Below are 16,610 nucleotides of genomic sequence, written 5' to 3'. Positions count from 1 at the left end.
GTGACCAACACTGGCCTATCAGGCACTGAGCCACAAGTGACATCACAAACACAAACTGCAGCCATGTGACCAACACTGGCCTGTCAGGCACTGAGCCACAAGTGACATCACAAACACAAACACCACCCACAGGACCAGCATGACCTATCAGGCACTGAGCCACAAGTGACCTCACAACGACAAAATGAACCCACGTGACCAGCACTGGCCTATCAGGCACTCAGCCACAAGTGACATCACAACCACAAACTGCAGCCATGTGACTAGCACTGGTCTACCAGGCACTGAGCCACAAGTGACATCACAAACACAAACTGCACCCACATCACCAGCACTGGCCTATCAGGCACTGAGCCACAAGTGACAACACAAACACAAATTGCAGCCACATGACCAGCACTGGCCTATCAGGCACTGAGCCACAAGTGACATCACAAACACAAACTCCACCCACATCACTAGCACTGGACTATCAGGCACTGAGCCACAAATGACATCACAACCACAAACTGCAGCCATGTGACCAACACTGGCCTATCAGGCACTGAGCCACAAGTGACGTCACAAACACAAACTCCACCCACATGACTAGTACTGGTCTACCAGGCACTGAGCCAGAAGAGACATCACAATCACAAACTGCACCCACAGGACCAACACTGGCCTATCAGGCACTGAGCCACAAGTGACATCACAAACACAATCTCCACCCACATCACCAGCAATATCCTATCAGGCACTGAGGCACAAGTGACATCACAACCACAAACTGCACCCACATGACCAGCACTGGCCTATCAGGCACTGAGCCACAAGTGACATCACAAACACAAACTGCACCCACATCACCAGCACTGGCCTATCAGGCACTGAGCCACAAGTGACATCACAACCACAAACTCCACCCACATAAAGAGCACTGGCCTATCAGGCACTGAGCCACAAGTGACATCACAAACACAAACTGCACACACAGGACCAGCACTGGCCTAACAGGCACTGAGCCACAAGTGACATCACAAACACAAACTGCAGCCATGTGACCAGCACTGGCCTATCAGGCACTGAGCCACAAGTGACCTCACAGCCACAAACTGCACCCACATCACCAGCACTGGCCTATCAGGCACTGAGCCAAAAGTGACATCACAAACACAAACTGCACCCACATCACCAGCACTGGCCTATCAGGCACTGAGCCACAAGTGACATCACAACCACAAACAACAGCCATTTGAGCATCACTGGCCTATCAGGCACTCAGCCACAAGTGACATCACAACCACAAACTCACCCACATGACCAGAACTGGCCTATCAGGCACTGAGCCACAAGTGACATCACAAACACAAACTGCAGCCACATCACCAGCAATATCCTATCAGGCACTGAGCCACAAGTGACATCACAACCACAAACTGCACCCACAGGACCAGCACTGGCCTATCAGGCACTGAGCCACAAGTGACATCACAACCACAAACTGCAGCCACGTGACTAGCACTGGTCTACCAGGCACTGAGCCACAGGTGACATAAGAAAGCCAATGTCACCCCAGTCTTTAAAAAGGGCAAGAAGGAGGACCCAGGGAACTACAGGCCAGTCAGCCCCACCTCCATCCCTGGAAAGGTGATGGAGCAGCTCATCCTGGAAGCCATCTCCACACATGTGGAGGAAAAGAAGGTGATCAGGAGTAGTCAGCATGCCTTCACCAAGGGGAAATCATGCCTAACCAATCTGATAGCCTTCTATGATGGAATGACTGGCTGGGTAGATGAGGGGAGAGCAGTGGATGTTGTCTACCTAGACTTCAGCAAGGCTTTTGACACTGTCTCCCATAGCATCCTCATAGGCAAGCTCAGGAAGTGTGGGTTAGATGAGTGGACAGTGAGGTGGATTGAGAACTGGCTGAATGGCAGAGCTCAGAGAGTTGTGCTCAGTGGCACAGAGTCTAGTTGGAGGCCTGTAGCTAGCGGTGTCCCCCAGGGGTCAGTCCTGGGTCCAGTCTTGTTCAACTTCTTCATCAATGACCTGGATGAAGGCACAGAGTGCACCCTCAGCAAGTTTGCTGATGATACGAAACTGGGAGGAGTGGCCGATACGCCAGAGGGCTGTGCTGCCATTCAAAGAGACTTGGACAGGCTGGAGAGGTGGGCAGAGAGGAACCTCATGAAATTCAACAAAGGGAAGTGCAGGGTCCTGCACCTGGGGAGGAATAACCCCATGCAGCAGTACAGGCTGGGGGTTGACCTGCTGGAAAGCAGCTCTGCTGAGAAGGACCTGGGAGTGCTGGTGGACACCAAGTTAAGTATGAGGCAGCAATGTGCCCTTGTGGCCAAGAAGGCCAATGGTATCCTGGGGTGCATCAGGAAGAGTGCTGCCAGCAGGTCGAGGGAAGTGATTCTCCCCCTCTCCTCAGCCCTGGTGAGGCCACATCTGGAGTACTGCGTCCAGTTCTGGGCTCCCCAGTACAAGAGGGATGTGGCACTACTGGAGCAAGTCCAGCGAAGGGCCACAAAGATGATTAGGGGACTGGAGCATCTCTCTTATGAGGAAAGGCTGAGAGAGCTTGGCCTGTTTAGCTTGGAGAAGAGAAGGCTGAGAGGAGATCTTATCAATGTGTACAAGTATCTGAAGGGAGGGTGTCGAGAGGATGGGGCCAGACTCTTTTCAGTGGTGCCGAGCGACAGGACGCGAGGCAATGGGCACAAACTGAAACACAGACACTTCCATCTTAACATGAGGAAAAACTTTTTCACTGTGAGGGTGACAGAGCACTGGAACAGGTTGCCCCGAGAGGTGGTGGAGTCTCCTTCTCTGGAGATATTCAAAATGCGCCTGGATGCAATCCTGTGCAATATGCTCTAGGTGGCCCTGCTTGAGCAGGGGGGTTGGACTAGATGATCTCCAGAGGTCCCTTCCAACCTCAGTGATTCTGTGATTCTGTGATCAGAACCACAAACTGCAGCCACATCACCAGCACTGGCCTATCAGGCACTCAGACACAAGTGACATCACAACCACAAACTGCACCCACGTGACCAGCACTGGCCTATCAGGCACTGAGCCACAAGTGACATCACAAACACAAACTCCACCCACATGAACAGCAGTGGCCTATCAGGCACTGAGCCACAAGTGACATCACAACCACAAACTCCACCCACATGACCAGCAGTGGCCTGTCAGGCACTGAGCCACAAGTGACATCACAAACACAAACACCACCCACAGGACCAGCATGACCTATCAGGCACTGAGCCACAAGCGACCTCACAACGACAAAATGAACCCACGTGACCAGCACTGGTCTACCAGGCACTGAGCCACAAGTGACATCACAAACACAAACTGCGGCCACAGGACCAGCAATGTCCCATCAGGCACTGAGCCACAAGTGACATCACAAACACAAACTGCAGCCATGTGACCAACACTGGCCAATCAGGCTCTGAGCCACAAGTGACATCACAACCACAAACTGCACCCACATGAACAGCATTGGCCCATCAGGCACTGAGCCACAGGTGACATCACAACCAAAAACTGCACCCACGTGACCAGTACTGGCCTATCAGGCACTGAACCACAAGTGACATCACAAACACAAACTCCACCCACATCACCAGCACTGGCCTATCAGGCACTGAGCAACAAGTGACCTCACAATCACAAATTTCAGCCTCAGGACCAGCACTGGACTATCAGGCACTGAGCCACAAGTGACATCACAAACACAAACTCCACCCACATCACCAGCACTGGCCTATCAGGCACTCAGCCACAAGTGACATCACAAACACAAACTCTATCCACATGACCAGCACTGGCCTATCAGGCACTGAGCCACAAGTGACCTCACAACCACAAAATGAACCCACGTGACCAGCACTGGCCTATCAGGCACTAATCCGCAAATGACATCACAACAACAAACTGCACCCACATGACCAGCACTGGCCTATCAGGCACTGAGCCACAAGTTACATCACAACCACAAACTGCAGCCACAGGACCAGCAATGTCCTATCAGGCACTGAGCCACAAGTGACATCACAAACACAAACTGCACCCACAGGACCAGCACTGGCCTATCAGGCACTCAGCCACAAGTGACATCACAAACACAAACTGCAGCCACATCACCAGCACTGGCCTATCAGGCACTGAGCCACAAGTGACATCACAAACACAAACTGCAGCCACGTGACTAGTACTGGTCTACCAGGCACTGAGCCAGAAGAGACATCACAACCACAAACTCCACCCACATGACCAGCAGTGGCCTATCAGGCACTCAGCCACAAGCGACATCGCAAACACAAACTGCAGCCACATCACCAGCACTGGCCTATCAGGCACTCAGCCACAAGTGACATCACAAACACAGACTGCAGCCACAGGACCAGCAATGTCCCATCAGGCACTGAGCCACAAGTGACATCACAAACACAAACTGCAGCCATGTGACCAGCAGGGCCCTGTCAGGCACTGAGCCACAAGTGACATCACAAACACAAACTGAACCCACATGAACAGCATTGGCCTATCAGGCACTGAGCCACAAGTGACATCACAAACACAAACTCCACCCACATCACCAGCACTGGCCTATCAGGCACTGAGCCACAAGTGACATCACAACCACAAACTGCAGCCACATGACCAGCACTGGCCTATCAGGCACTGAGCCACAAGTGACAACACAAACACAAATTGCAGCCACATGACCAGCACTGGCCTATCAGGCACTGAGCCACAAGTGACATCACAAACACAAACTCCACCCACATCACCAGCACTGGCCTATCAGGCACTAAGCCACAAGTGACATCACAAACACAAACTCCACCCACATCACCAGCACTGGCCTATCAGGCACTGATCCACAAATGACATCACAACCACAAACTGCAGCCACAGGACCAGCAATGTCCTACCAGGCACTAAGCCACAAGTGACATCACAAACACAAACTGCACCCACAGGACCAGCACTGGCCTATCAGGCACTGAGCCACAAGTGACATCGCAATCACAAACTGCAGCCACATGAAAATCACTGGTCTACCAGGCACTGAGCCACAAGTGACATCACAACCACAAACTCCACCCACATGACCAGCAGTGGCCTGTCAGGCACTGAGCCACAAGTGACATCACAAACACAAACACCACCCACAGGACCAGCATGACCTATCAGGCACTGAGCCACAAGTGACCTCACAACGACAAAATGAAACCACGTGACCAGCCCTGGCCTATCAGGCACTCAGCCACAAGTGACCTCACAACGACAAACTGCAGCCATGTGACTAGCACTGGTCTACCAGGCACTGAGCCACAAGTGACATCACAAACACAAACTGCAGCCACAGGACCAGCAATGTCCCATCAGGCACTGAGCCACAAGTGACATCACAAACACAAACTGCACCCACACGACCAGCACTGGCCTATCAGGCACTGAGCCACAAGTGACATCACAAACACAAACTGCAGCCATGTGACCAACACGGGCCTATCAGGCTCTGAGCCACAAGTGACATCACAACCACAAACTGCACCCACATGAACAGCATTGGCCTATCAGGCACTGAGCCACAAGTGACATCACAACCACAAACTGCAGCCACATCACCAGCACTGGCCTATCAGGCACTGAGCCACAAGTGACATCACAAACACAAACTGCACCCACGTGACCAGTACTGGCCTATCAGGCACTGAACCACAAGTGACATCACAAACACAAACTCCACCCACATCACCACCACTGGCCTATCAGGCACTGAGCAACAAGTGACCTCACAATCACAAATTTCAGCCTCAGGACCAGCACTGGACTATCAGGCACTGAGCCACAAGTGACATCACAAACACAAACTGCAGCCACATCACCAGCACTGGCATATGAGGCACTGAGCCACAAGTCACATCACAAACACAAACTGCACCCACGTGACCAACACTGGCCTATCAGGCACTGAGCCACAAGTGACATCACAAACACAAACTCCACCAACAGCACCAGCACTGGCCTATCAGGCACTGAGCCACAAGTGACATCACAAACACAAACTCCACCCACATGACTAGTACTGGTCTACCAGGCACTGAGCCAGAAGAGACATCACAACCACAAACTCCACCCACATGACCAGCAGTGGCTTATCAGGCACTGAGCCACAAGTGACATAACAACAACAAACTGCAGCCACATGACCAGCACTGGCCTATCAGGCACTGAGCCACAAGTGACATCACAAACACAAACTCCACCAACATGACTAGTACTGGTCTACCAGGCACTGAGCCACAAGTGACATCACAACCACAAACTCCACCCACATGACCAGCAGTGGCCTATCAGGCACTGAGCCACAAGTGACATCACAAACACAAACTCCACCCACATCATCAGCACTGTTCTATCAGGCACTGAGCCACAAGTGACATCACAACCACAAACTCCACCCACATGACTACCACTGGCCTATCAGGCACTCGGCCACAAGTGACATCACAACCACAAACTGCACCCACGTGACCAGCACTGGCCTATCAGGCACTCAGCCACAAGTGACATCACAACCACAAACTGCACCCACGTAACCAGCACTGGCCTATCAGGCACTGAGCCACAACTGACCTCACAACCAGAAACTGCAGCCACATGACCAGCACTGGCCTATCAGGCACTCAGCCACAAGTGACATCACAAATACAAACTGCAGCCACGTGACCAGCACTGGCCTATCAGGCACTGAGCCACAAGTGACATCACAAACACAAACTGCACACACAGGACCAGCACTGGCCTATCAGGCACTGAGCCACAAGTGACAACACAATCACAAACTGCACCCATGTGATCAGCACTGGCCTATCAGGCACTGAGCCACAAGTGACATCACAAACACAAACTCCACCCACATCATCAGCACTGTTCTATCAGGCACTGAGCCACAAGTAACATCACAACCACAAACTCCACCCACATGACTACCACTGGCCTATCAGGCACTCGGCCACAAGTGACATCACAACCACAAACTGCACCCACGTGACCAGCACTGGCCTATCAGGCACTCAGCCACAAGTGACATCACAACCACAAACTGCACCCACGTAACCAGCACTGGCCTATCAGGCACTGAGCCACAACTGACCTCACAACCAGAAACTGCAGCCACATGACCAGCACTGGCCTATCAGGCACTCAGCCACAAGTGACATCACAAATACAAACTGCAGCCACGTGACCAGCACTGGCCTATCAGGCACTGAGCCACAAGTGACATCACAAACACAAACTGCACACACAGGACCAGCACTGGCCTATCAGGCACTGAGCCACAAGTGACAACACAATCACAAACTGCACCCATGTGATCAGCACTGGCCTATCAGGCACTGAGCCACAAGTGACATCACAAACACAAACTCCACCCACATCATCAGCACTGTTCTATCAGGCACTGAGCCACAAGTAACATCACAACCACAAACTCCACCCACATGACTACCACTGGCCTATCAGGCACTCGGCCACAAGTGACATCACAACCACAAACTTCAGCCACATCACCAGCACTGGCCTATCAGGCACTCAGCCACAAGTGACATCACAACCACAAACTACACCCAAAGGACCAGCACTGGCCTATCAGGCACTCAGCCACAAGTGACATCACAAATACAAACTGCAGCCATGTGACCAACACTGGCCTATCAGGCCCTGAGCCACAAGTGACATCACAAACACAAACTGCAGCCACATCACCAGCACTGGCCTATCAGGCACTGAGCCACAAGTGACATCACAACCACAAACTCCACCCACAGGACCAGCAGGGCCCTGTCAGGCACTGAGCCACAAGTGACATCACAAACACAAACTCCACCCACATCATCAGCACTGTTCTATCAGGCACTGAGCCACAAGTGACATCACAAACAAAAACTGCACCCACAGGACCAGCACTGGCCTATCAGGCACTGAGCCACAAGTGACCTCACAACCACAAACTGCAGCCACAGGATCAGCACTGGCCTATCAGGCAGTAGAGGAACAAGTGACCTCTCAACCAAAAACAGCAGCCCTGGACCTAGCACTGGCCTATCAAGCACTCAGCAGAAGTGGCCTCACAGATACAAAGAAGTAGCAACGTGGCTGCTGGTGGCCTAGCAGGTACTGAGGCCAAATAACTGCACAAACACAAACAGCAGCAATATGCATCAAGGTGGACTCTCAGGTGCTCATGCTGAAGTGACCTCACAGGCAGCCATGAAGCCAAATAGCTGCTCCTGGCCTCTTTGCAACTGAGGCACAATTGACCTCAACAAGCACAAACAGCAGCAATGTCCATGCTGATCGCCAGTCACATACTGATGCACAACTCACCACAAAAGCACCAACAGCAGCAAAGGGTCTGCTCACCCTTTAGGAGGCACTGAGACACAAGCATCACCAAAGCTATGGGCATGCTGTTGGCCTACCAGCTTCAGAGGCACAACTCACCTCACAAGCACAAATGGCATCGACCTGCCTGCTGCTGCCCTATCTTTGACTGAGTCACAAGGGAGCTGAAAAGTGCAAACCTTCACAGAGGAGAAGCTCACCTGGGCCACTCGCACGTCCCTTGATTATGCTGTGATCACTCCATACAGAACAGTCTTCTGCAAAAGGCTTTCATCTCCTGGCAAGACTCTCTCCAGATCATGCGACAGCTCCACTCTGCCACCCTGCACACAAATCACAAAAGGAACAATTGGTCTCGCTTTTCCTTTAGTACCATCAAGTCCGAGCTGGGAGCCTTCGCACTGCAGCACCTACACAATGGCAGCAGGATGCCACTTCCATTTCTAGTGCATTTCTAGGCACAGAGATCAGCTGAGGGAGCAGCTGCACTGCAAAGGCTTTCTGACACTCTCAGATCAACTCGGCACTGCACCAGGCATCAACCTGACGCCAGACCTCTGCTCTGCCACCTACTCTACAAACACACTGCCTCTGCCCCACACAGCTGCCTCTTCTGCTACATACAACCAAGTGCCAGCAAGAAGAGATGCATGCAGGACACTCGCCACTTGCACACTCCCCAGCCACTGCTCTGCTCGCTGCCTTCCCTTGGCTTCTCAATCCAGACACTCAGGCAAGCTCTTGCGGTAACACCACAAGGTGGCCAAGGCACTCTAGGCTCACAAGGCCTGTGCAAATGAGCAGCACAAGATCAGGCACAGAGCTGCCTCCTTGGGTGATGCTGCTCTTTTCAGAGGGAAGGATCCTGCTTTCTTTGGGCACAGCAGGCTGCTGCTTTCCACCCCCATCCCCTCACGAACCTCCTGCTAGGGATGGGGACATGGGGATTTTCTGTAGTAATACAAAAGTTACAGATACAACACAGAAACACTTGAGAGTCCGGAAGGCCTCCTGAGCCCAAAGGAACCTCCCTTCCTTTCCTTTAGTTACTTGGACAAGGAGCTTGGACGGGGAAGGGAAAAAGGGTGCAGAGCCTTTGAAATGAGGCCCAAGCAATGAGACAGCCCCACACTGGACGGCTGCTGAAATGACAGCTCTCCTGGCTGCGCAGCCTCTGCAGCACCAGTCCGCGCTCCACAGCTGGCTTCACAGAGCACTGAGGGCTGGGTGCCACGGGCAACCTGGCCCTGGGCACATCTTCACCCCTCGCAGAGCCGGCAGCCCAAGAGCTCTGAGACTTCCACAGGTCAAGCTATGGACGCTTTGGGGCACTCACACAAAGGCACTCCAGACATGCTGGCATCTATTATAAGGGTCTTGGACTCGTCCTATATGGCACCACAACCTCCTAGGAAAAGGAGGGGGCACCGTAGCATTTGTTGAGCGGGCTGGCAATAACAGCACTTGTGGGAGGCGGAATTTGCAGCACAGCAGAGGTACCAGGAGCTGAACCCACAACCCAAGTCACCCAGGGAAGACAGGCGCATTTATGGAAGCCTTCGCATCCATACGTAGCCTCTTCTCAGTCACTTGCAGCTGCTTTCACAGAGGGCTCACGACGCTGGCCAAGATGTTCACAGGTACAGGGACACAGCCTGGCATCCTGCCTCCATCCTCAGCGCCTCTAGCACTGCACTGGGAACCTCCATGAGTGGAGCAACCTAGAAAGAAAGAAAGAAAGAATCGGAGTGTTACTGGCAGTTCTGCTGGCCTTACAGAGTCGCAACAGGCAGGGGCAAATGTCTCCCCTCTGTGCTGAGCTCTATTGGTGAGAGCACAGCCAGCAGGGCCACCAAGACGTTCTACCCCTCTTTTTGGCACAGGTGACACCATGTCTGTATACCAGGTCCTGTTTGGGCTCTCCAGTTCTGCACAGGCGCTAACACACTGCAGGGAGTCCAGCACAGGGACACCAAGACGGTCAGGGGCTGCAGCGTGGGGCATAAAAGGAGAGGCTGCGAGAGCTGGCTTTGTTCAGCCTAGACAAGAGAAGGCCAACGGGGATCTTCATGCTGTGCACAGCTACCTTATGGAGGGCACAGAGAAGACGGAGCCGGATTTTCTTGGAGGTGCACACTAGTAGCATGGGAGGCAACGGGGACAAATCGGACAATGGGAAATGCTTCTGAGACATTAAGAAGAAACCTTTTTCTCCGTGACGGTGGCCAAACTGCGGCACAGGGATCCAGAGAGGTTCCCAGATCTCCATCCTTGGAGGTAATCAAAACTTCACTGGAAAAGGCCCCAAGATACCTCCTCTACTGGCACCTGCCTGCAGCAGGGCGTTGGAGCCCTGCTACCTCCACATGGCTCCCCCATTGCAGCCTCAAGGAATATGCTATTATGAGACTCTTGCCAAAGGCACCAGAGGCTTTGCAGATGCCGCCTCCACCGCTCAACAAGGACAGGTGTCTCAGAGCCACCCATCGCCCTCACAGGCCTGACTTCTTGTGAGGGGGCATCTCCCCTCTCTGCAAGGCTCTGCGTAGGCACAACGTGCAGAAATGCCTCTGACTGCTTTCATTAACTACCCATCTCGCTGAGGGACTGGAATGGATTAGCGTCTGAGATGGGAAGATGCAATGAGGGTCCAGATTCAGCAGAAAGCCTTTAAGGAGGGAGAAGAGAACTCTCTCCAGCAGTCGGTAAAATCCCAAAGACTCACGGAAGCATCAAACCCTTCCAAAACTGCAAGCCTGAACCTCAGCTGACACAAACCACCAAACTGGGAGCAGCCCTGCCTCGCACCACGATGCTCCAAGGAGGCAACACGGTCACCAACAGTCCTCACCCACGTCTCCCAGAAGGACACCGTGATGGCAGGCTGGGCCTTGGGAGCAGAGCACTGCTCTCTCCAGACACCTCCTCCCACGCTGAGCAGCAAAACACTGGCGCCACCACCCGGCTCCACCACAGGGCATCTCGCACTGTAACACGCCGTTACCTCCACACCTCACAGAGGGTTGGCAACCAACACACGCCTCTGCATCAGCGACACACAGCCCACAGCACCACACACGGCAGCACACAGGGCACCCCAAGCACCCCACAACACACAAAGCCCAACTCTCCAGACCTTCCATTCCTTTCTAGTCCTCCAAGGCCTTGCAACAGGCTCTGCCTCTGAACAGCCACTCACAGCCCGGGGCCTGCTCACTTCCCACCTTCCCACCAGGAAGCAGAGAAGAAGTGCTCTCACAGGGGCTGATCAGGCCAGCTTTTCCCTCTCGCTTGTGCCTCAACTTCTCTGAACAAGAAATCTCTTTCAAAATGTGGCCCATACCCTTTTTGGGGGGTGACATTCCTTCCATCTCCTCCAACAGCCTTTGCACCCGTTCTCCAATGACTGCATACGTGCACAGAAAATCAGAGACCCCTAAAGTGTTACAGTTCTAAACGTGTCATAAAAGCAGCTGGACACCTCAAAGACAGACACAGCATGCAGACCTTGCAGGAAAATCTCACAAGCTCCCTGCTCTTTTGACAGGGGCAACTTCTAAAGCACACACACACCCTGGCAAGAAGAGATTATTCACACCACTGCTCACACCAGCACTACATTCACTTAGCAGCCTCAAAAGTCTAGCTGGACTCCCTAGCTGACTGCGAGGACGCTGCAAGCTTCTACTTAGCAACAAGTGGAAAGGCAAACTCCATGTCCATGCTCACCACAGAACATCATCCGCATTTTAAATGTAGCAGTACTAACTCATGATGATGGAGTGGAATCAAATTTGTGTCAGATGATGTGGAATATCGACTTCTGCTTGATTAATGAGTTGCATTTCTGTATTGCTGTAGAGCTCTGCAGGGGTCGATCCCTCCTCTGAGCACACGCAACAAACCCAGAAGTGACCTCACCACCAGCATCCAAGCCATGCGTCTTCTCCTGACCTGTCAGCTGCTCACACAGAGGTGTCATCACATCACAGATTCACATCATGGCCTCATAATACTCACAATGCTCTGAAACACCCATTGCCTACCAGTTACTACACCAAAAGATTAGCTTCTGCTATGCATTATCAACACCTAGCCTATGAAATTTAAGAATTGCAGAACAGCCTGCAAGTAATTCTTGGCAACATTTTCTAACGGGAGGATTGCATGGGAGCAGCGATCATGAAACTGAAGACAGCAGGGCCTCGTGTCCCAGGCACAGGGAGAAGCCTTCCCGCAACTCAGAACTCTGGTTCCTTCCCCAATGCTGAACAAAACCAGAAAATCCTCTACACATCCAGGACAACAAGCATTCTCCTATTTTAGGCCCTGACAACTGGAGGCACGTGGAAGGACTCAGGCCAGGGCATCTCAGTTGGTGAAACCAGCAGAGACACAATTCAGCAACTCTTCACCCTGACCTAGGAGCATGGAAAGAACAACAGCAAGTGCAAGCACTGGCCGTTCATCAACTTTCAAGGCCCCTGACAAGCAAAACAGCTCACACTTACAGAGCTCTTCTGCAAACACCCTTCACCCTGCTGCCAGGCTCACAGGTCGCGGCACAAAGCAAGAGGCAGGGAGCAAAAACAACGGCTAAGGCACGGCATCACATGCGGGCACAGCCTCTCTCAGAGCCACTCGGAAATGCAGTTTTCACAACAAAAGACACCATCGGGAAGGGCACCTCGCGACGACACCAGCAGCCTGCTCACACTTTGCCCAGCACCTCCCAAACGCACCTCGAAGCAGCACCTGGGGCTGCGCTGGCAGCAGCAGCTCAGGAAAATGCTTTAACAGGGATCCCAGACCCACCACAGGGCCAAAGCTTCCTGCCCCCAAACCCCACCGAGCCGCCCCGGCCCAGCTGCTCGCGGCAGGCCGCCACGTCTGGCTGCAGGGCAGCTCCCCCCTCTGGCCCACGTCGCTCTGGCCCCTGCTCACGGCCCCACCAGCCCCTGCTGCAGCTCCTGCAGCAAAGCAGCCCCGGCAAAGCCAGCACCGCTGCCCCGCCCCGGCGGGAGGGCACCCGCCGCCATTTGAACGCGCCCGCAGCCCCCACCAAACGCTCTCGCCCGCTCGCTTCTCGCCTGCTTTGCTCCCGCTCCTCTTCCACCTCTTTGACGTCTTTTTTTTTCCCCACATGCTGGACTGCAATTGGCTGGCAGAGCCATCAGTGAAATCGATGCCCGCCCTCCTCCTCCTGACAGCCAATAGGAGGGCTGCACTGCGGCGATGCCATGGCAACATTGGGCCCTCCTGCCCTGGCGGCCAGCTCCGCCCCCTCCCCCTTGGTCGGGCGCCATGTTGTGGGCGGCAGCGCGGGGCGCGGCGGGGCCTGGGTGCAGCGTGGTGCTGTGTGGGCGGGCAGTGCGGGGCCCCGGGGTGCGGCCGCTGCCCCGGCGGGGCTGGGCTGTGCGGCAGGGGCCCCGCGGGGCTGCTGGCCGCCCTGCGCCCTGGGGGCTGTGCGGGGCGTGGGGGGGGGCAGCACTGGGGCCTGTGCTGGTGGCAGCCCTGGCGCCAGCGTGGGGGCCCTGGGGCTGGTCGTCTGAAACAGGGGATGGACTTAAAACTAGGAGACTGACAGAACTCCTACCACTTTCCAAATTAAGTGTTGGACTGACTGGTGCAGAACCTCTCCAAGTGGGTATTTCAGACAGTTCTAGAGATTTCTAGAGGCAGATCCTGCTGTGCCTGGACCAATTCCTGTGCTTAAATGTGGTGAGTACCACCTCAGGTGGAGTATCTGGCTGTTTCAGAATCTCTGCAGCAGCTCCTGCTGCAGAACTGATTAAACTGTAAATACTTAAGGCCCTTGAAAATCGACAGTACAAACTGCTCCTGCAAATGAAGAAGCGGCTATGTAGGACAGTCTTTTGTGCATTCTTAGGAGAGTTAGGAGATGCTTTGATATGCAACTTAAGGTAATCAGTAGCAATGGATCATGCATATGCTGGAGAGGTCACACAGGACCACAAGCCAGCTGGACTATAAAAATTCCCCAGAAGAACAGTTCGGGGAGTCTCATCTGATCCAGTGGAAGCCACTGTTGGAAGGACCCTGGCAAAGGAGACTGCCACCACCATCTGGACAGTAACCAACCATCCCGTTCAAGAGATTTGATGCCCCTTGTGAGTGTTACCTGTGACACGCCAATAGAGGGGTGTCTGTGATTCTTTTGAATTCGGGGGTTATTTGCACTGAACTCCAAGAGATCATCATTTGTCAAGTATGAGAATTTATTAGAGATAAGAGCTTATAACAAACCTGGTAGTTTGCCTGGATTCTCCTCATCACGCCATTGACATCCACAGGCCAGCTGATGGTCGGTCAGAGTCCACACCAACTTCTGTGGCTTACTCTTTTCTATAGCGAGTCAAAACAACGCCAGACCGCAGTTACACAAAAGCTGTATGGCCTCAGTCAATAACAGCATGCACATCAACAGGTAACCTAGTGCTCAGCCCACAGCACTGTTCAGTTAGTAACAACTTGCCCACTAACAGGTCTTTCTGTGGGGAATGGTTCCACAGCACCTAGATGTTTATGGGGTGAGTCTGTGGTGTCACTTCTCCTCTGTCTGGAATTGTCAGTCGTGGGGTCGTTAGACGGTTGCCCCCAGGCTGCAGCAACCCCACAGTGTGGTGGCTCCAGCCGTGATGCACCCGGGGTTCCTTAACTCCTGGGATCACCCCAGAGCAAACCCCTCTTCTGTGGGCTGCACCATCCAGAGTCCCACGCTTGCCTGTGTGGCGCCTGTCACTCCACCCCTTGACACCGCCAGACACACGCATTTATTTCAGAAGTCAGCTAATTCCCCTTGGTGTGCAGTGGGCGGCTTTTGGGTAAGCACAGTGTACTGGGGAAATGCGCACTGCTATTAATAGACGCCAAAAGCAAAGCATGCCCATTTGCAGTAACACGTAAACAACTGTTAAAAATAACAGTCTTAATCCTAATAGCAACATGATTGGTCTGGCCTATTGACCCAAATTCGGTGAATCCGAGTGTTGTTCCAGCTCCATATCTTAACACAGAAATCTTATTTCCTTTAATTGCAGGCATTTCTTTCCTGCACCGAAAGATCAGTTTGTTCCCCAAGCTGGAATAGTTCCCTTTAGAGGAGCTTCAAATAGAGTTGGTCACCTTTTTTTTATTATTCTTTTTCCGTATTTCCCTGTCTTCTCTATAGGAAACAGACAACTTTAACTTCAGATCAACAGCTGTTACATTTATGCTTAATTTTACCATCTTTTTCTCTTTCTTTCCTTTCCTTTCATCAAGGGAAGGTGTTAGCCCCTTCCTTAGGATCATCAATTTTTACAAACACTAGAATACAGCCGTTGAGTTTCGTTATCAGCCTGGTATGTGTATCCCCTCATTCTTAGGTCTGCCATCTTCCTTTGATGTTACTTCTCTCCTGGCTCCTAGGTTCATTCTATTATTTAGATACTTTTAAAAACCACATTACTTAGCCTAACAATTCTACCACTCTTTCTGGCTGCTTCTTTTCAAGTTGTTGCTCTTCAGAGGGTCACTCTGTAGAACCCAAACAAAAAGAAAAGCCTACCAAGGCCATTAGGTTGTTATAGTTTGGTTTTAACTGTAACTGCTGAAGCTACTTCTTTTAAGATTACTCGGTTACATCCATCTATTTTTCAAATTTGAACAGTTTTTCTTTTTTTTCATTGATTTTTCTTTATGCTCAGAAACTTTTACTACAGCTTGGGGCATTTTCCAGCCCCTGCTGGTTTCTGGTGTACTTAAAGATGCTGTTTTTTCGCATTCGAGGTCTTTTCTTGTTTCCTAACTCTGCCCCTGGGGCTCTTCTCTGCAGAGCCCGATCTCCACCCTGAGTCCTCCTGTGCCTCAGTGCCAGGCAGAGCAGTTATACTGGCCAGGGGGGGCAGAGCGTTTCTCACGGTCTTGTGAGAAACAAGCTGCCCAAGCCCGGTCCTGCTTTCCACCCAAAGCCTCCCCTGCTTCGCTCCCTCTCCTCTTCCACCTCTCTCTTTCACGTCTGTTTTTCTTCCACATGGTGGACTCCGATTGGCTGACAGAGCCGTCAGTGAAATCCAGACCCGCCCCCCTCCTCCTGCCAGCCAATAGGCAGGTCACAAATCAGCAGCTGCCTATGGGAATGAGCTAGGGGAGGAGTCACAGTGTTGCAGTGTCCAGATGGAGTG

Source organism: Apteryx mantelli, unplaced genomic scaffold (assembly GCF_036417845.1).
Source record: "Apteryx mantelli isolate bAptMan1 unplaced genomic scaffold, bAptMan1.hap1 HAP1_SCAFFOLD_44, whole genome shotgun sequence".
Taxonomy (NCBI): domain Eukaryota; kingdom Metazoa; phylum Chordata; class Aves; order Apterygiformes; family Apterygidae; genus Apteryx; species Apteryx mantelli.
Note: the sequence above shows the minus strand (reverse complement) of the source record.